This window comes from Misgurnus anguillicaudatus, chromosome 23, assembly GCF_027580225.2.
Source record: "Misgurnus anguillicaudatus chromosome 23, ASM2758022v2, whole genome shotgun sequence".
NCBI classification, from domain to species: Eukaryota; Metazoa; Chordata; class Actinopteri; order Cypriniformes; family Cobitidae; genus Misgurnus; species Misgurnus anguillicaudatus.
Window position 1 is genome coordinate 30215078 of NC_073359.2, and position 20768 is coordinate 30235845.

Here is a 20768-nt window from a genome sequence, read left to right on the forward strand (position 1 = left end):
TAATTATTTTATTTAGAAGTTAGATTTATTTTATTCGTTTAGGTAAAATCTATTAGTTTTTTTTGGAAAATTGAAGCATTGCTGTCCTTTAACATATTCCTATGGACCTAGGTATTTTTAGTGTTATAAATGGCATTATAACACAAAATTCATGACTGACAACAAGGCAGTCATTGAATAAACTTGATTCGGAACTGAAACGCACACAAACTGTGTTTCTGACATGCATTATCAGCACTGTGGAGAGAATTACAATACAATGTTCTGAACAGGGTTCATGTAAAGAAACATCACTTGAATGGTGACTTCACAAAATTATTATTTACAACAAAACAACATCAATAATATAAGAGCTTAAACCTTTATGAGATTTTGCTAACAAATATTTAAGTAGTTAAAGTTCTTATCAGTTCTTATTCTGTGATAAAGCTTAAAAAATTAAAATATTCAGGCGCAAAGAATTGTGGGTATTCCTTACAACATGTGCAAATAAATGTAAGTAAATTTTACTTAGATTTTTTTAGTTTAATGGATTTAATATTTTTAAGTAAAATGAACTAAGATTTTTTACTTGAATCTGCTAAAGTTTTTGATTAAAATCTACTTAATTATTTTAGGACTATGTGCAGTGACTATAAAACCGTTAAATAATAGAAAATATCTAATAAGACTTACTATTCCCACACAGTTCATTTTTTACATGAATTAATTGTGTATTTATCATCATTTTACTTAGGAAAATCTAGTTCTCAATAAATGTTAATATTATATGTAGAAATTATAAGAGTTAATCTAATAAATATTACACTCTAAAAACTGCTGGGTTAAAAAACAACCCAACCATAACCCAACTGCTGGGTCACTATTGGACAGAACACGCGCTGGGTTGGCTTGACCCAACTGCTGGGTTAGACCATTTAACCCAGAATTCTGGGTTGTTCATTTGACCCAACCATTTGGGTACAATTAACACTCTTGCTGGGTTAAATGTTACTCAAGTGCTGGGTTATTTAATTTGACCCAACCAGTGGGTACAATTAACACTCTTGCTGGGTTAAATGTTACTCAAGTGCTGGGTTATTTAATTTGACCCAACCAGTGGGTACAATTAACACTCTTGCTGGGTTAAATGTTACTCAAGTGCTGGGTTATTTAATTTGACCCAACCAGTGGGTACAATTAACACTCTTGCTGGGTTAAATGTTACTCAAGTGCTGGGTTATTTAATTTGACCCAACCAGTGGGTACAATTAACACTCTTGCTGGGTTAAATGTTACTCAAGTGCTGGGTTATTTAATTTGACACAACCAGTGGGTAAAATTAACACTCTTGCTGTCTCATTCCATTTGTTTTACTGGAAAGAACCTTTTTGTTTTCTAAAAAACATCCCAAAAATGTACATAACTTCACATAATGTAAATAAATTGTTACAGATTAAAAATATGTGACAAAAATGTCAGATTGAACCTTAAAATTCCAATGTGACAAATTGTTAGATATAAAATAAATGTAACAAATACCCCCTGTAAAACAAAACTGAGAGGCCCCTGTTAATGTGATTTAAATCGCATTTAATTTGTTTCACATTTAATACAATGTTTTAATTACATTTTTGTATATTTGTATAATACAAAAGTTACAACCCCCATATGACATCAAACAATCCCCACGGACTTTATAACTCTTAATATTTAAACTATGATGATTAGCATTTCATTTACTTTACATTTTCATTCATCAAAATGTTATTAAAAACAAGAAGCCCTGAAACAAATTTTTTTTTAAAGAGCAGCTATGGTCCGATTCACATTTTTACATTTCCTTTGGTGTGTAATTGTTTATTAATTCATGTTAACGATATGCAAAAGGTACAAACCCCAAAGTAAACGATAATGCGAGTGATCTCTTTTCTTGGACTACAACAAACACAGATTGTAGGCAACAGTTTACTTCCTGGGATTGGTGACGTAGACAAGACCGAAATTATCATAATTCCTACCACTTGACCTCACAGCCTGTAAGTAAACTCCTGTTGGCATTGCATTGTGGGCGAATCTTTCAAACATAGCACTGAAATAGTTAATTATTAGTGATTAAATGTTGTCTTCAAAATGTTAACAGAGGAGGACTCATGTCCATCAATCTGATAAATGTCATCCTGGTGAAACTCCCAGGTGGGAAGACAATAGGTGTGTTCGAGATCATCCGGCGCTGCGCAGACCGATCGACGAGGTTTGCCGCTTGCAGTCGAGGGAGGAACTGAAGACGGAGCCGTCAAGCCGGACACCTGCTGCTTGCCGTAGTGACGTGTGCGCCGTGTTTCCTTGTTTATAATCGCAAATTAAGTGAATTAGATGCTGAATTTGATAAAAACAAACCTTTTGATAAAAAGTTGCAACCAGAAACATTTTATATCGAATATTTTAATTGCTGCTTAAACTGTATACCCGAAAATAACGGGAAACAAGCCTATATTATTAAAATACCAATAGAGTTTGTTATTTTCATTTTTATTTTATTACACGACACAATATAACATATTTTAGGATATTAAAGTGTTTTTTTCCTGTTTTAAAACATGAATTTATAATGTTTATTAGTGAAACTAAAGGTTGGATTAAACTTGAAACGCACGTGATCGTTGTCATCAATGAAGCGACCAATCAAGTAAAGCTGTTACGTCATCACAACTCCGGGCAGCCGCTCTGGAGAAGCTGCACCGGCTGAGCCAGCTGGCTACTCTCGAAACGCTCTCGCGGTACTTAAAAACCATATGACACAGTCACGTGCCTGCAGCGCCAGCTGAAGTCGGACAAAAGTACTAACCAAAATGCACTGCTTCAAGTCAGCCGCCGATCGGTCTGCGCAGCGCTGCATGAAGTCGAACACACCTATTGCTTTGTGTACTTAACATCAAAGACAAAAAAAACTTATCAACATCCTTCACCAAAGAGTTTGTCTCAGAGGCATTGCCTCCAACAATGGCAAAGGTCTGGCAGGTCCTTCTTGGCTCGTCCCGAAGTCACAAAACGTGCAACATCTCTGATTTTGCAGATATTCCACCATGTTGGTCCCCACCTGTTGAGTACACACCACAACTTAGTGATGATTTAAGTCAAGCATTTTTGTGAAAGTATCAAAAAATACAAATAAAATAACTGCAAACATTCATTCAAACTTTTTTATTAAAATAGTTCTAGTAATTAAGTAGTATATTTCACTGCTCATATTATGATATTATGGATTATTAATATAATCACAATACATGTAATATTATCTTAATATTACAGTGAAACTATAATTAGAAGACAATTAAAAGATTTTAGTTAAAACACCTCAAGCATAAAGATTGTGCATCCATCCTTTACAAAAGTAATCCATCCGGCTCCATGAGGATAAACAAAGGCCTTCTGAGGGTAATCCATGCGGTTTTGTGATAGAAATATCCATATTTAAAACTTTACAAACTAAGATAAATAGCTTCTGGTAACACCACGCCTCTGCATTCAGGAGAGAGTATTAGCGTAGTCTACGCACTTTTATTTGTGACGTAAGACAAATGCGGAGGCACAGAGCATCAGCAAAGACTGCAAAGTGCGTACACTCTCAAAGCTAGAACATTTTCTAAAAATAAAAAATAAAAATGTGATCATCCGATAAATAGATATATGCATCTTGGATGGCTTGAGGGTGAGTAAATCATGGATTTATTATCATTTTAGGGGTGGCACGGTTCATGAAAAAAATCTGAACTGTTCGGTTCACTTGTCTCGGTTCGGAGCGTGTGCGGTTCAATGGTTCATGGCATGCGCAATGTATGTAGCCTCGTGCCCTGTATGTGACCTCAGATAGCGTGTTTCCCTTTCGCGAATCGCGCGAAAGAAGAGGTGACTGGTGTGGAGAGTGAGTGCTGCATGTCATGTTACGTTTAGAAATGGCAAGTGGGAACTAAGGAAGTCTGCCCGGGGTTGGAGGATGCGCCAGCATCGTATAAGTTTGGTGTGTGGAAACAGTTTTTATTTCATGTTACCTATGATGACAGCGGAAATAAAACAATAGATAGAACTGCAGTCTATGGGCTGAATGTGTTCAAACAGCCACAGGAGACCACCTTCTCTCCGACCATTTATCTGATCTGAGGTACTGAACACAATGTTTTACCTCTTTTCTGACTTCTGCCGCGCTATTTTTAGTCTTTCATTGATAAAACGAAAGCGGCTGATTTCCGTGTTTCATTTTGCTAGCTTTTGAAAGTTGCGCGATCTTATTTCATAAATTGTCCCTCAAAGTAATCAGGACAGAATTGGTCAAAAGTGGACAAAAGAGACGGATTTAAATATTACAGGTGTAAAACTTATGTTTCTCTCTCGTCCACATATACTCTGCAGTATTTAAGCAGCCTCTCGGTGATAAGTCTTAGAGCTACACTGAAGTAGGCATTTTGATAAATGCAAGTTATCTTTGTGTGCTAAAAAGGCACATAAGTTCATGTAGATGGCAATACACATTCTATTTTTTGCCAAATAAATGTAAAGCATGTTGAAATCATCAATGTCTTCCCTCTTGCTGTATAAAAATCTCACCTGGCTTTCCTCAGAGATGGTCCCAATAATGTGCTAAGTCAAATTCAGTTTGTGCATGATTACATGATATAACTTTTTTAATACTGCATTCTAAATTATGGATAATTAATACATTAATAAGATAATACATTTCTGGAGTGTTAAAAAATTAAAAGAAAAAAAAACAACAAGAACCGTACAGAACCGAGAACCATAAAACCGTGATACGAACCGAGCCGAGGGTTTTGTGAACCGTGCCACCCCTACAGGCTATTATGCGAAACATATCTATAACTACAAACATCCACGGACTGTAACGATAAATCGTGAAAATGCGCGATTTCTCAATGAATGAATTTGAATGAATTACGGTAAAATGCCGCCACATCCAAAGCCAGAGGGCGCTCTCATGCAGAAACTCCAATTGTGCCACAGAAGAAGTAGCATTACAAACCCTAGCCGTTTCTCAATGTCAAGGATACTTCCTTGGCAGGACTACTCCTTACAAGTCACTTCCTTCAGAGGCTAGGCGAGGCTCCTTTTAAGCATTCGGAGAACACGTTAAATGGAACAGGCTAGCAAGTGATTACGCAAGTGATTACGTCATTGCGTGATTGAAAGGTGTGCTTTCGGTGCTGCGCGCATAGGATTATGGGTGATTTCAGCGCGAGAAGAGCGCGAAGGACACAAATTTGCATCCTTTCCTGTATATGGGATATTTCTCGAACGAAGGACTCAGTCCTTGGCTGAAATTTCAAGGATCCTCGACATTGGAACAGTCCTTCGACGGACGTCGATGACGTAGCATCCTCGAAATTCTAGCTTCCGAGGATCCTTCCTTGACATTGAGAAACGGCTCCTATTCCAGGAAATGTCTAAAGAATATCACCGTTCTTCAGATTGTTTCAGGTATTTTCATGATAATAAAGAATATTTTGAATAATTTTGTAATGCACGTTATAAACGACTCCGACTCAAAATGATTTTAGATTGATGAGGACTTCCTACTGACCAAAACCCCATAGTACACGCACAAGCTGCACATGAAACACAGAATCGCAGCCTTGCGATTCAGAATCGATTTTAGACAGGTCTTTTTAAAAGGACACGTGATTTATTGTTACAGCCCTAACATCCACCCTTTTCAAAGTAGAAACACTAAAGCAAAAACTTACAGGTTGCATGTCAATAAAGGACCTCTGGGCCTCCACAGTGGTAGGTCTGAAGACTTCTCCTCCTCCCCTGTAAATGGATGGAGCTAGCAGAGTTGGCATCTTCAGTGCTGTTTCCCCTTTAGCAGCTAAATAATTTTGAGAAAATACAGTGTTTCAATAACATTTAAATGGTTTGCTGTAAATAACAAAGAAAAGAGAAACAATAAAGGTGCATTCACACGGGGCGAAAGGGTCAAAGCTTGACGGGAAGGCTTGTCTGAAGCGTGGCCAACATAAAAATATGCACATAGTTTGTTATTCAGTCGCTGGGTGCGCTGCATTATATAAATACAGTAATACTGCCAATCACTGTGTATAATGATGATGATTAGACGCCTAACGTTACTCAGTTCGTGGAAGTTAATGCCTGTTAACATATAGAATTAATATGTCACGTTTAATTACTATTTTTACTGGTTTTAATGTCTTACATAAGAAACAGGACATATACTGTACTTTAATGCAACTAAGGGATAAATAATGTCATTCTTATATACATATATGACAGTTCAGAGACTAGTAGCAAAAGCACAAACATTAACCTGGCTTTGAGAGCAAATGTGATGGAATGACGTCACAGATATGCAAATTAGTATGTCAAGAATCGATTCTGAATCGAAACAGGATCCTAAGAATCGATTCTGAATCGATTCATGAGGGTCCAATCGATTCCTACCCCTAGTTTTTTGAGAAAACTGTTTTGCCCTCTGTACGCAACAAGTCACTTACACATAAAACTTAAAACTGGTTTATTTTACAAAAAGAAACAGATTATGCGTGATTAATTCGTATTTGCCGCTCATGAAACTGTGTTTGATTGCACGGCACTGTTTGCAGACCTGCAATGCTTTTGGCAGTATTTCAGCGCAAAAACCGTGCCAAAAGTGTAAGCGTAAATATTAAGTTTCAGTTTTACCTGTATATCCTTCAGGCAAGGAAATTCATACACCAATGCCTTGTCACATGCCTTCTTAGTGTCTGATGATGGCCTGTTATGTAGACAACAGCAGTTGATGAAGAACTTATGCAATATGGTAAGCTATTGCAGAAGCCTGTGTGATCTTACTTAGAATTTACTTAAAAATAATGTTGGTATTTTCATGTTCAAACACTAATGTTGCGTACACACCACACTTGAAGCATTGCGCTCCTAGCTCTTTACTCACGATTACTTACAAGATTTAACTTTGTGTCCTGCGCATTTTCCACTTGAGTTGAATATATTGTGGCAGATAAGTTTGAAACAAATAGCACATGTTTGCGGCAATCACACCGCCCTATTCGCGTCATTTGCATCACCCAGCGCAAGTTTGTGTCTTGCATTGACTTTGTATGTAATTTACTTGCGCAAGTCTTTGAATTTGCGTTTGGTGTGTACGCACCTATAAGACTCGCTATAAAAAAAGAGAATGGTCATTTATGTTTTCTAAGCATTTGCTTGCTACTATATGTTTGCAGGCTTATTTAAATGTAGCTTACTCAGGTTTCACCATTGGTTTCCAGCAGATGGGATGCAAGGAGTCTCACAAGTAGCCTCCTCTGCTTGTTGGTAATTGCTTGCACTTTAACGGTTTAATACGGATTTCCTCTCAGGGGTGCTTTCCAAAATCTGACAAACTGCCTATAAAAACAGAACAATCATCAATGTCTTTTTAGGTCCATTAGAACTGAAATTTTATTCAGTTAATATCCAATACAAATAAAGTCGATACTTACAAAGGCTGAAAAAAGTTCCACTGTCATGGTGATATGATCTGTTGGGGTCAATTCAGTGGATTCTACTGAACTCTGTTGGTGGATTGAACAAAAATCAAGAAAGAATATTTAAAGCGACACTCCACTTTTTTTGAAAATATGCTAATTTCCCAGCTCCCCTGGAGTTAAACATTCGATTCTTAATGTTTTGGAATTCAGCAGCCGGTCTCCGGCGCTACCACTTTTAGCATAGCTTAGCATAATCCATTGAATAGGATAGGAACTATACTCTCATACTGGCGTAATAATCAAGGACTTTGTTGCCGTAACGTGGCTGCAGGAGGCGCAATGATATTACACAGCAGCCGAAAATAGTCCCTATAGTATCTTTCAATAGCAGGGGACTATTTTCGGGCACTGCGTTATATCATTGCAAACATGCAGCCATGTTACGGCAGCAAATTCTTTGAATATTACTCCAGAATGAGAGTATAGTTCCTAGCCATCTGCCTAGAAAATAGCAACTTTAAATTTTCCGTCAGTCTTAGTACACGATGTAACTAGAGAAGAGTCAAGTATTTAAATAGGAAAAATATTTAAACTCTGCTTATTTTTATTTTTGAGCGCGATGCTAAATGGTTTAATCAGATCCAATGAATCGTGCCAAGCTATGCTAAAAGTGGTAGCGCCAGACTCGGAGATCGGCTGAATCGATTTCAAAACGGTGAGAATCAAATGTTTAAAGCATCATGAAACACTAACCAACACTTTTTTAGATGTTTAAAGAGTTAGTTGTGTTGCACATCATAGAAGACAATGTTAGTATCTGTTAATTTTGAACATTAGGTCAAAACTAGTTAATTTTTAGCTTTTTTGTGATATTTTTGTCTTCCGGGTTTAAACTCCATATTGCATAAACGTCACGGGCTGTAGTAGTGGGCTCAGGATCACACATGGATACGGTTCTGTATAGTAAAGTAAATGTGACTGCGCCATTACGCACACTCTGTAAATACGTTGGATGATTTTCCCAGCGATGCTGTCAGGGCTAGACTCACCATCAACTGAATTTGCTCAGGAAAGCTTCGGGAGGCAGGTTGACTTTGATATGTCCTGAGGACTTTTCCTTATCTTCAAACACGCTCTTATTTCAACTATAACAGTTTTACTTGACCTTTGTTTAAATAAAATATTATATTCAGTTTAATTATTTTTGTAATAGGCCTACTGCTATTCCTAGTTAATATTAATATTTGTTACACTATATCAGTTGCCAAGCCCACTCATCACCTTTCTTCTCACAGCGTCCACGCCAATTTAGGTAGAATTTTTGGTTGAAGTGTAGTTTCCCTTAAAAATCACATACTTCATTGTGCAGTCTGTGTAACTCTACTTTGTGGTTTGATTGTCGGCCAAAATGGCGAATTGCAACGGGGGCAAATAATATCAGTGTTATGATTGGTCAGGCACCTGTCAATCAAACTCCCCTAATACTTTCCACACACAACTCACTATTATTGAGTCTAGTTTCCCGCCCGATTTAAAATAAGTAGCTATACTTGTGGATTTAATACGAAACGTGTTTTCGCCTTGTAACTAAGTACAAAACAAAACTATGGTGAACATGAACGTCAGTGTATATTTCTGACTGTTAATTTACCTCAGGATTTAACGTGTGACGGCAAGGGGTAATTTACAGCGCTCCGTCTAGATTTAATATGAAACACGAATCCCCCTTTTGAATTTTAAATTATTCATAGATGAATACGATTTTAGTGATTAATTTACAACGTATAACTTACTGAATATTTCAAAAGAATGCCGATATAGCTCGACTACGACTTAACGATGAGGCATGTTTCTCATAACAACTGTTGGCACAGAATAAAAAACATTAACCCCACTCCCCCACATCAAAGCATGTATTCTGAACAATGAAATATGATTTGTCCTACGACAACTTCTTACAAAAATAAGTAAAAATTCACATTAACTCACCATGAAATACCGCCTGGTCCGAGTAACGTTACGTTAGCGTGATCCAGTCAGAAGCGAAGAATCCAGAAAGTGCGGCAATTAATAAACCAATTGCTGGGTCAAAATAACCCAACCAGGTGTTTGTTTTTCAAAATGATCCTGGCTTTGACAGAAACAGAAGACACTGTCATTAAACGTGCCCCCATCGCTTCCTCTGACAATTATAAGATGTGCCAACATACTTTCCGCACACAACTGTAGTGAATATTATGTTTACCTCCGGACCGGAATTACAAGTGTGCTAACGGGATGGTTTCGTTTCAGCAACAACATACATAGGCCGTTTCTCAATCCGAAGGTTGCAGCCTGCGGAGGTCGCATATGCAGGCTGTATACGTCATCAAGCCTTGTTTATTTAAGTTAACTGAGCATTACGTTCGCAAGTCATAAGCATATTACAACAGTTTACAGTTAATAATAGTCAACTTTATAATAAGACAGTCATAATGACGTATGCAGCTTAAAAATACGACTCCAAACACTAACAAATGCGGCCTCCGAAGGATGCAGGCAGAAACGGCCATAAACAGGCTTTTGTGATCCGAACTACTTTTAAACTTCCGGTAGACTTCGCATATAATTATTGACAAAATAGTCAACTGAGAGTAGATTATGTCTGATAACAAGCAATTTATATAAAAAATAAATTACCTTAGTTCACACCACATAGCTAAGCACTACTACGCTGAAATTGTGTTACTGTGACAACGCGCTTCCGAAACCACTTACGATCCTCGTTCTGGATTAAATATGAAACGCACTTTATCAAACATAGCCTACATACAATAACGTTACCCCTATATCTGTGGAAAAGCGAATGAAAATAGCAATGAGCTTGCCCCTACCACAACTACAACATTTATAATATAAAAATTGACATGAACTTACCATAAAATACTGCCCGCTTTGAGTGGCGTGCAACTCGCTTAAGAGGAAATGAAGTCCTCCAGAAAGTTCGACAAAAAAATGGCAGAACTTGCATCCTTACAGTAACGTAACTTAATTCGGACTTGGCAAGGAAAAAATAATAGATTTATGAGACCCGAAATGAAATATATCCGCCGTTCTAAACACTACAGAGACATTACAGCCAGCGGTGATTTCCAGAATGACGTGCCGAGGTGAGGCTGTGTTGGGCGGGTACATCAGCGCAGAGCGCCCAGTGATTGCCTGAATCTCGAAGCTTCGACATCGTTGGAGCACATTTTTAAATATACGCTATCTTCAAAAACCGATCGAAGTTTTGAACTTTACACACATACATTGTCGCCTAAAAAACTCTTAAAACTACATTTGGTAATATTTAAATGATAATATTTTGAACATTGTGAAGGCTGCCTTGAGAAACGGCCAGCCAATGAAAGGAAAATAAACCATTTGCTGGGTCAAATTTACCCAACCATGTGTTCATTTGTAAATTACCCACTACATTTCATTTGACCCAGCATGAGCAACCCAACAGTGTGTTTAAAGTACTCCAAACAACCCAGAATTTTGACCCAGCATAAACAACCCAACAATGTGTTTACAGAAACAACCCAGCATTTTTTAGAGTGTACTACATCAAAAAGTTCGTTTTTTCAGTGTACTAAAAGTGAGATTATTTCTATAAAATGTCTCACATAAATAAAACAGCACTGTGACTTTTATCAGATGCTTTTATTTGACAACATGAGGATTATAACATAAGTGATGTATCATATCAAAGCTGTTACAATACACTGTTTAGAGAACAGTAACTAGACAGAGATTAAAATGTAGGACTTTATTATTATTTGGTTTAGTGCAAGCTTTGAATTAAAGTGCTATAAATCTATGCATCATGCAGAGCAAAAAGATTGTATAATGCATGTACAGATGAGTCAACATGAAAACAGATTCAGTCTACATTCAAATAAAATTTAAGACATTAGATTAAAATTCTCTGAGACAAAGTCTCTATGACACAAACAATATTAATATATAATAACAAAATGAATATTTGTAGTAATTTACTAATTGTGGCAATGATAATAAAACAAGTCACATAATTTAGAATATAAACATTTGGCAAAGCTTTAAAACAAGCTAAAATAATATAAAGTTGGTGAAAACTTTCATAAAATCAAACCTAATGTCTCAACACATAATCTATCAGTCAATATAACACTGAATCATCAAAGTCTGATTTCTAGATTCTTCAACACAAACACTTTCTCTCTTTACACTGAGACACATGAGATACATGAGCTGAATCTGTGTACTTTACAGACTATCAACACTATTTACTTCTCAATAAAGACCATGCTTCATGTACACAGGTGTTTAGTATCAATATATTCCTGATAATAATATGTAAACAATGTGTTTAAAGTAATTTAAGCACAGGAATACTGTTTTTGTTACATGTACGGTAGCTCATACATTTGAACATAAAAGCATTTATGCACGGCTGAAAATATTCACTAAAGCTGCTGCTAGCATCACACGCTATCAATTAAACTACAGGAACACAACACTACTACACTAGAAAACAATTAAACGAGTCCAGTTCACAAGTTCACATCTGATGGCTCCTCGGCATCTGTGGCATTATGGGATAGAAAACTGACCACTAGTTAGACACTAACTATAAGTGAAGATCAGCAGCTCATCAGATTAACAATAACAGACAGTTTCATCTGAAGATTCACATTTACGTATTTAAACACTCATAGTTTTGCATACTGTATATGAGTGAAGTATGCATACTAGGACACAGGGACAGAGACTTTTGATGTCAACTGATATCAACAAAAAGACAAAAATCAGTCAGTGAAATACTGCTGTAGTACATATGTTAGATAAACATGAGATCTTTAGGCTTTTGTTCCATAACACTGTACTAGCTGTATGAAACAACAAATATTAGATTCAGTACACAATGTCTGCATCTAGAAACAGATATGAAATCTGAAATTTATGTTAATATATTTAAAATAATATCAGAGTTTATCTGTAGATCAGTGTGAACAACCGATGTGTTCCATCAACTTTAATTTTACTGACTTTTATTATATTTATAATAATACTTATATTTTTATTCACTTCAAGCCATTAAAATGTTTATATGTATCTGCAAATTAAAAGGAAATATTTTCCTCTAGTTCATGAGCACACACAGGTGTATTGTTTAAACTCATTGATGGGGGTTGGTGTTATTAGTGATGTGATGCTGATGTGTTTGTAATATTGATGATGATGATTAGAGGAAGATCACTTCTACTCTCTGCTATTCTTCAACAACGGATCCATCTCTATCCCCACTGAATCTCCTCCTCTGGAAGCTGTAAGAAACAGAGATGACAGATCAAATGAAAAGTTGTTTAGAGAGGAAGCAGCAGTGATAAACATCTTTAAATGAAGGATAATCTGAGTCAATCATTCTGGTGTTTTGAAGCACCTTGTTGGATTATAATACTGTATTCATTTTTGTTCAATCAAAAGCTCTTAATACCTCCTGTAATAATATTGAAGCGTGAAGATTTGTCATTACCTACATCTTCTATGAGTAGAAAAATAAATAGGCTATAATAATAATCATGTATAATACAGAAAATATTATAATATCAAATATTATCATGTAAATTTTATAATATATCAACATTTTCATACACATTATAATTATAGCCTAGTATTTAATAATAGTGTACGTGGTTATTGCGTACGAGTGGTTTTAGGTTTTCTTGAATTTTTGCGAACATTTAGAAGACATTTTGAATGATACAAAGTTCCACAACATCCACATCCACAACCTAACCACAAGCACCACTCTTCTGCACGATGGTAACCAAACAATTTGTAAAAATATAATACAAACTCTTCTAAATCAATAAGATAAACCAACATTAAACACTACAAAGTCTTTCTCTTTACCTAAAAATGCATAAAATAACACTTAATTAAAAAATTACTCTCCAAAGGCAGTTGCATGCAAAGCATGCTGGGAAATACAGATTCAGGGCCCAGTAAGTAATAGCAACAAAAATCATTAATGTGGTCCCAATATAAAATTATTAAGCTCAAGTAATTTTTTTTTAATTTAAGCACATTGAACATTATAAAAATAGGTTGAGACACAAAAAATAAAAAATTATGTTGTATTAACTTGTTTCATTTAAGTTAATTAGACAAGGTGCAAAAAATTTTTTTTGAGTGTGCGAAGCAGTTGTCTTTGTCCTTTCTGCAATTAAAAAAACAAAGCTGGCAATTCTGGTTTTTGTTATTACAGTGCATTGAAAATGCGCTGTACTGTTGTTACTGGGCTTTTTATTATTATTATTATTATTATTATTATTCTTCCAACCAAATTTCCGCAATTAATACGGCTCGAACCGCTTAACTTAGAAACTTCATTCCAACTCTCAAACGTGCGGACTATTCGGGAATAGTGTGCTATGACTTTTATAAGCGGTCGGGGGTACGGTCTTCGCCCCAGGGGCGAAAAAGCAGCCGAAAAAACCCATAGACTTAACATGGAGACAAACTTTGACGAGTCGTAGCTCAGACCTAGGATCTCACAGAAACTTGTGACTTGCCACATTTGAAGAGGCTGGCAGGCTCTGTAAGAACATACCTCACAATGGGGTGTAAGTTGTACCCATGGGGTGTAAGAGGCCCCCAAATTTCCCCATAGACTTATAATGGGGCAGGAATCATGCCCATATAAGGAAATAAAAACGTCCCAGATGGGATATCTTTGCAGCACAGTGTCACAGAGACATGGGGGTGGGCTCATTTTACTCAGGCAACCAATCAGTCTCTCACCATCCTTATTAAGGTATTAAGCCACGCCCCTAGCAACCAAATATGAGCAGCCTAGCAACATAATAAACAAAGCCTTATATCTCTGGATCCACACGTCATGTAGACATGGGGGTTGGGTCTTTGGGTCATATTAGCTTCATGCTAGCTTCATGCTAAGTCATACTAGCTTTGTGCTAGTTTCATGCTAGCCTAATGCTAATTTCATAATAAATCTAGCTAACTTAATGCTAAATCATGCTAGCTTCATGTTAAATCTTGTTAGCTTCACGCTAAATCATGCTAGCTTCATGCTAATCATGCTAGCATCATGCTAGGATCATGCTAAATTCATGCTAAATTCATGCTAAATTCATGCTAAATTCATGCTAACTTCATGGTAATCATGCTAGCATCATGCTACCTTCAAGCAAATTATGCTAGCTTCATGCTAATCATACTAACATCATGTTAATCATGCTAGCATCATGCTACCTTCATGCAAATTATGCTAGCTTCATGCTAATCATGTTAGCATCATGTTAGCTTCATGCTAATCATGCTAGCATCATGCTAGCTTCATGCTAATCATGCTAGCTTCATGCTAATCATGCTAGCATCATGCTAGCTTCATGCTAATCATGCTAGCATCATGCTTATCATGCTAGCATCATGCTAGCTTCATGCTAATCATGCTAGCATCATGCTAGCTTCATGCCAATCATGCTAGCTTCATGCTAATCATGCTAACATCATGCTAACTTCATGCTAATCATGCTAACTTCATGCTAGCTTCATGCTAATCATGCTAGCTTCATGCTAATCATGCTAACATCATGCTAACTTCATGCTAATATCATGCTAGCTTCATGGCAATCATGCTACCATCATGTTAGCTTCATGCTAATCATGCTAACTTCATGCTAGCTTCATGCTAATCATGCTAGATTCATGCTAATCATGCTAGCATCATGCTAGCTTCATGCTAATCATGCTAGCATCATGCTAGCTTCATGCTAATCATGCTAGCATCATGCTAGCTTCATGCTAATCATGCTAGCATCATGCTAGCTTCATGCTAATCATGCTAGCATCATGCTAGCTTCAATGCTAATCATGCTAACATCATGCTAGCTTCATGTTAATCATGCTAGCATCATGCTAGCTTCATGCTAATCATGTTAGCATCATGCTAACATCATGTTAATCATGCTAACATCATGCTAGCTTCATGCTAATCATGCTAATATCATGTTAACTTCATGCTAAATCTTACTAACTTCATGCTAAATCATGCTAGCTTCATGCTAAACCATGCTAACATCATGTTAACTTCATGCTAAATCATGCTAACTTCATGCTACATCATGCTAGCTTCATGCTAATATCATGTTAACTTCATGCTAAATCTTACTAACTTCATGCTAAATCATGCTAGCTTCATGCTAAACCATGCTAACATTATGCTAACTTCATGTTAAATCATGCTAACTTCATGCTAAATCATGCTAGCTTTATGTTAAATCGTTCTAACTTCATGCTAAATCATGCTAGCTTTATGCTAAATCATGCTAACATTATGCTAGCTTCATACTAAATCATGTTAGCTTCATGGTAAATCATGCTAACTTCATGCTAAATCATGCTTAATCATGTTAAATCATGTTAGCTTCATGCTAAATCATGCTAGCTTCATGCTATGTCATGCTTAATCATGTTAAATCATGTTAGCTTCATGCTAAATCATGTTAGCTTCATGTTTAATCATGTTTGTTTCATGTTTAATCATGTTTGTTTCATGTTAAATCATGCTAGCTTCATGGTAAATCATGCTAGCTTCATGATAAATCATGTTAGCTTCATGCTAAATCATGTTAACGTCATGTTAAATCATGCTAGCTTCATGCTAAATCATGCTAGCTTCATGCTAAATTATGCTAGCTTCATGCTAAATCATGTTAACTCATGCTAGCTTCATATTTCATCATGATAACTTTTTTAAATCATGCTAGCTTCACACTAAAACATGTCAACAGCCAGGTAAACTACTAGACTAAATTTCTTTTACATTTCTGTCAATCAACTTTTTTGCATTTTCATGCACTGGTAATTCCTTGGGAATTGCATTTCTAGTTTAAATAATTTCTTTATTTTGATTTTATTTATAAAATAACTATTTTAACTATTTGGCTTGTGTTTGGTTCTCCTCCACTTCGTGCATTTTGCACACATTTGTTCTGCACCTTGTTACTTTTGTCCTAATTTTATTTTTTATTTATCATAAAGGTAAATTCTGATCTAATTTAAGTCTGTACATTTTGGATTTCTTTTCGTTGTATCAACGTTGCGTGCTGTCACATGCAAATTAGCCGAACGACTAGGTGCTCTGCGTGTGATATTTAAGATCATATTTAAGTGTTCGTCAAACGACAGATATTTGTATTTGACAGATTGAAATGTATTTAAAACAGGTAATCTTGTCATAAATTTAGCTATAAAACAGGTAAGCCATTATTTTAAATTACGGGGATGACACGAAAAATATCTGCATCGAACCTATATTTGACACTATTTTCTCTCTTGTTATTTAATATTATGGTCGGTGTTCACTTTCAAATGATAGAAAAGAGATTTATGAAACAAATAATATAAGAATCCTCGGGTGTTTCTGTTTCTAAAGTGAATACAGAGATGATCAAAGTAAAGTAAGCAAACAGGTAGACTATTTCTGTGCAAAATAAGCATTTAGTGTCTATAAAATCTAAAATTTCAGTATTTGTCTTGTTATAAATTAACATTTAAGGAATTGTATATAAAGGTTAGGTTTTATTATTCACAGTAACAATCACAAATTGTCATTTGTCATTTTTTTAAAAACATAAATAGGCTACATTCAGGGGCGGCGTTTGCGGCAGTTGCCATACCCTAGCATTCAGACAAAACACCAGAAATTAACAGGCTATAATGAAGCTCATTAAAAATAATGTTAAATATTTTCAGTAGAACATTTCTGAACATTGGTATATCACTAATATGGATAATTTACGCGTGTGCTCGACTTCATGCTATAATACAGGAACCGACATGTGGATGACATCAACGTGCCGCGAGAGCGGTCTGAAAGCAAACTCTTCCGATGATTTCTCGCCTCATCCTCGCGGTACTTTGATGTCATCAACCTGTCGTTCTTGCAGCGCAGCTTGAATTGTGCAGGAGGTTTCATGATGACCGCTGTTGTTATAATCTTTATTTTCGCAAGTAAACTCCTTTTTTTGTTTTAACATTTAAACAGACTCACGGTTCTCCCCCACACTCGCGCAATGCATATTGCATACATTATTCCAGAAGTAAAATGATTTGTTCTCTGTGGATAAATAAACATGTTCTCTTACACTGGGAAATTGTAGCGCAGTCGAAGTGAATTGTATTAATTATTTGCGCGCATTTTTGAATATGGCGACTTGTGGAATAAAAACTGCACGACGACAAAAGGTAAGACTTGTTTTTGCATTTAGCCCTGTTTTACTAAGAGTTTTATTTAGTGTTTTAGTCTTAGTTGGTTAGCTGGCTGGGTTAACTACGTGTGCTCTATCACATCATTAAAAGTCTTTATTGTGTTTTTATAAGTGTTTATTGGCGGCTGTCATGAAAAGATTTGTGAAGGGATGTTATAGTATGTTTTGATATTATCTTGTTTTAGTTTATCTGTTGCTGGAGTTGCACTTGACAACATTTGAAAAGCATTTTAAACAACCATGATTTCTATTTTTGTTTTTCATTTGTATTGCTTCCGTATTATTGTCAGTAAGTGTACATCCGTGCAATCATAGTATGATTTTATACAGGTTGGTGGAGTATGTACACATATGGATATAATGTGGTTTCATAGATTCGTTATTTGAATGGCCTTCTTGTACGAAGAATTTTTGCCATACCCTAGGTTTTCGTGAAACGCCGCCACTGGCTACATTGATGCACTAAATCTCAAAATTACATAAGATCACTGAACTATAGCCAGGGAATTCCCAGGCAGCATCACATTTGTTATTTTTTTAGGTTTTTATCGAAAATGTATTTTGTTATATCTTAAAAATGTTATGAGGAATCATTTAACAAATGTTTATACATATAGCTTTTCATTTTAACTTAAAAAAGATGAAAATGCATCATGTTTTGTCTTCGTTCATCACTTGAAAGGCACTTGTGGTCACTTAATCAGAATTTTTTTGTGTGTGTGCTGCTTGTGAAAGAAAATAAATGTTAACCATTTGTTGACTACTTGGTCTGGTCCCCAACCCATACACACACATAGATGATTTGACTATCAGTCGACTATAGAAAGATTCAACAATTCTGATTCGAATATGTAAATCCTTAGTCGAGGACACCCCCTATAAAAGCATTATTTTACTAAGAGATTTCAGTTACTCACATCTGACAAACACTCTGAATCTCGTGTATTTGGTTTTTCCACCTCTGATGATCTTCAGTTTATAAACTCCATCATGTTTCTCTCTGAAGTCTTTGATGTTGAGATCTCCAGTCTGCTCATTCAGATTCAGTTTACCTCTGAATAAACCTTTATCATCATCATATGTACTGGAGATATTGTTGGCAGGATTGATTTCAGCTATGAGAGTTTCTCCAAATGTCCACTCTATCACATCATCTCTCTTTATGTTTTTAACTTCAGTCTTCAGATCAGCAGATTCTCCCTCATTTACTGAGAGTGTTTCTACATTCCCTGTAACAGCAGCAGACAGAAACAGAAAGACAGAAATGAAATCAATTCAGGTGATTTTCATCTATTAAGTGTTACTGATTATAAACATCAGCTCATATTCTCATAAATGAATTTCTGTTTATTAACTCAATCTTTCAGATTCTCTATCAGTATATAAATGTTAGTGTCACACGGTGACGATTTCCAAGGGGGCGGAACCAAAGATTGGGAAGATTGGTTCCGCCCGGAAGTGTTTCCCACCCAGATGGCAAAGCGGAGACACCGGAACTTCCGGTAAGCGCCGCGAGGCGAAATTAAGCTTGATACAACACAGGTGTGCACGATGAACGTAGCGACTGGGATTGGAGGATGTACAGATGAAGAGGGATATAAAGAGGAGCTTCAAACACAAGTGAGCGCGGTTGACTTCGGGCAGACACAGTTCCGCCAAGCGCGGTTGCTGCAGGGGAAAGCTCCTTTCTGCCAAGGGCGGACCGAGTTGTACACTCCTTCTGAAGAGTCCATCGGCGCCGATGATCCGGGGATCGCTATTGAGGCGAGCGGAAAGAGTGCGGGCCGTACGAGGCGAAAAGAAGGAGACAGAGGCTGAAAGCCGACTCACTGTAAATGTTACTGGAGGAAACGTTAGCTGTGGATATACATTGGGGCAAAGAGGAATTCACTCGTCCTAAGGAAGTAAACAAAGGAGAGCAATCTTCAATATTGTGAGTACTAAGTGCCTGATACAGTGTGTCATTGTGGAGTGCTTGTTCAACATGTATTGTGAGCCCTCAGTGTATAAGACAACGGCCCTACCACAGAGTAGAGTGGTGGGAGAGCCGGGAAGCAACGACCCAGAGAGGAGTGAAGGGCCACAGCAGCGATGTTTACACCCCTGGTCTGCACTTCAACACGCCAATCGGTCCGAAGACGGTCTAAGAAGGTTGAGGCTGCGACCCTATTTTTCACGTAGAAGAGTGAAGAATGCTGTGGGTGAGTCTGAGACTTTGCTGTGAGAGTACACTTTAAATTATTGCAGTGTGATGCTGTGTGGTGTTGTCAGTAGATCCCTACACTGAATTCGTCATGGGACAACGAGAGGCTGTGGAGGCCGAGGAAATAACTTATAGTATATGCTGTGTGTAACCCCCTGTGTTGAAGCCTACAGCAGGAGAGAGAGACTGAGTTCACTACCTGTGAGGTACCTACCTGTGTGTGGCCCTGGAGTGACGAGTGAACGTCCCAGCGCCTGTAAACTAATCCTCTGTGTTACAGCTATAAGCCTACAGCAGGAGGGAGAGAACCAGAGCCCATTACCGTGAGATACCTACCTGTGTGTGGTCACCAGTGACTAGTGTGAGCCCCAGTGTCTGAAATCAACCCTCTGTGTTACAGCTGTAAGCCTACAGCAGGAGAGAGAGAACCAGAGCCCGTTGCCGTGAGATACCTACCTGTGTGTGGTCACCAGTGACTAGTGTGAGCCCCAGTGTCTGAAACTAATCCTCTGTGTTACAGCTATAAGCCTACAGCAGGAGACAGAGCCGGAGTCCGATACCGGTGAAGAACTTACCCAGGGCATCCTATTGCCCCCCCCACTACTACGAAGGCTCAAGGTTTTAATGTTCTATTCCCCCCCTTTCTTCTACCATTTTTTATATTTAATAAAGCTGTTAAATTTTAATCCTTGTCTGTTTGGTCATTGGGGTGTTTTGGGACCTCCTCGAGGTGGAAATAAGAGGAGCGTGACCCGCGCCAGGGGTGGTCCGCTTCCCCGA

General features: G+C 37.1%; 2 long non-coding RNA genes across 7 annotated transcripts; both read right to left on the bottom strand.

The window, feature by feature from the left end:
• Positions 1 to 800: 800 nt before the first annotated feature.
• LOC129444899 (uncharacterized) lies at positions 801 to 10427 on the bottom strand. Of its 6 annotated transcripts, none has more exons than XR_012365762.1 (7): positions 10398 to 10424; positions 9471 to 9612; positions 7494 to 7565; positions 7257 to 7398; positions 6694 to 6766; positions 5739 to 5863; positions 801 to 3079 (listed from the first exon to the last, which is right to left on the bottom strand). It is a non-coding gene; the product is annotated as an uncharacterized lncRNA (long non-coding RNA). The 6 variants fall into 6 exon arrangements; XR_012365763.1 differs by lacking the exon at positions 10398 to 10424 and adding an exon at positions 10161 to 10178; XR_012365761.1 differs by lacking the exon at positions 10398 to 10424 and adding an exon at positions 9727 to 9940.
• Positions 10428 to 12204: 1777 nt separating this feature from the next.
• Positions 12205 to 19561, bottom strand: LOC141359339 (uncharacterized). The gene is made up of 2 exons (XR_012365782.1): positions 18703 to 19561; positions 12205 to 12814 (listed from the first exon to the last, which is right to left on the bottom strand). It is a non-coding gene; the product is annotated as an uncharacterized lncRNA (long non-coding RNA).
• Positions 19562 to 20768: the final 1207 nt, after the last annotated feature.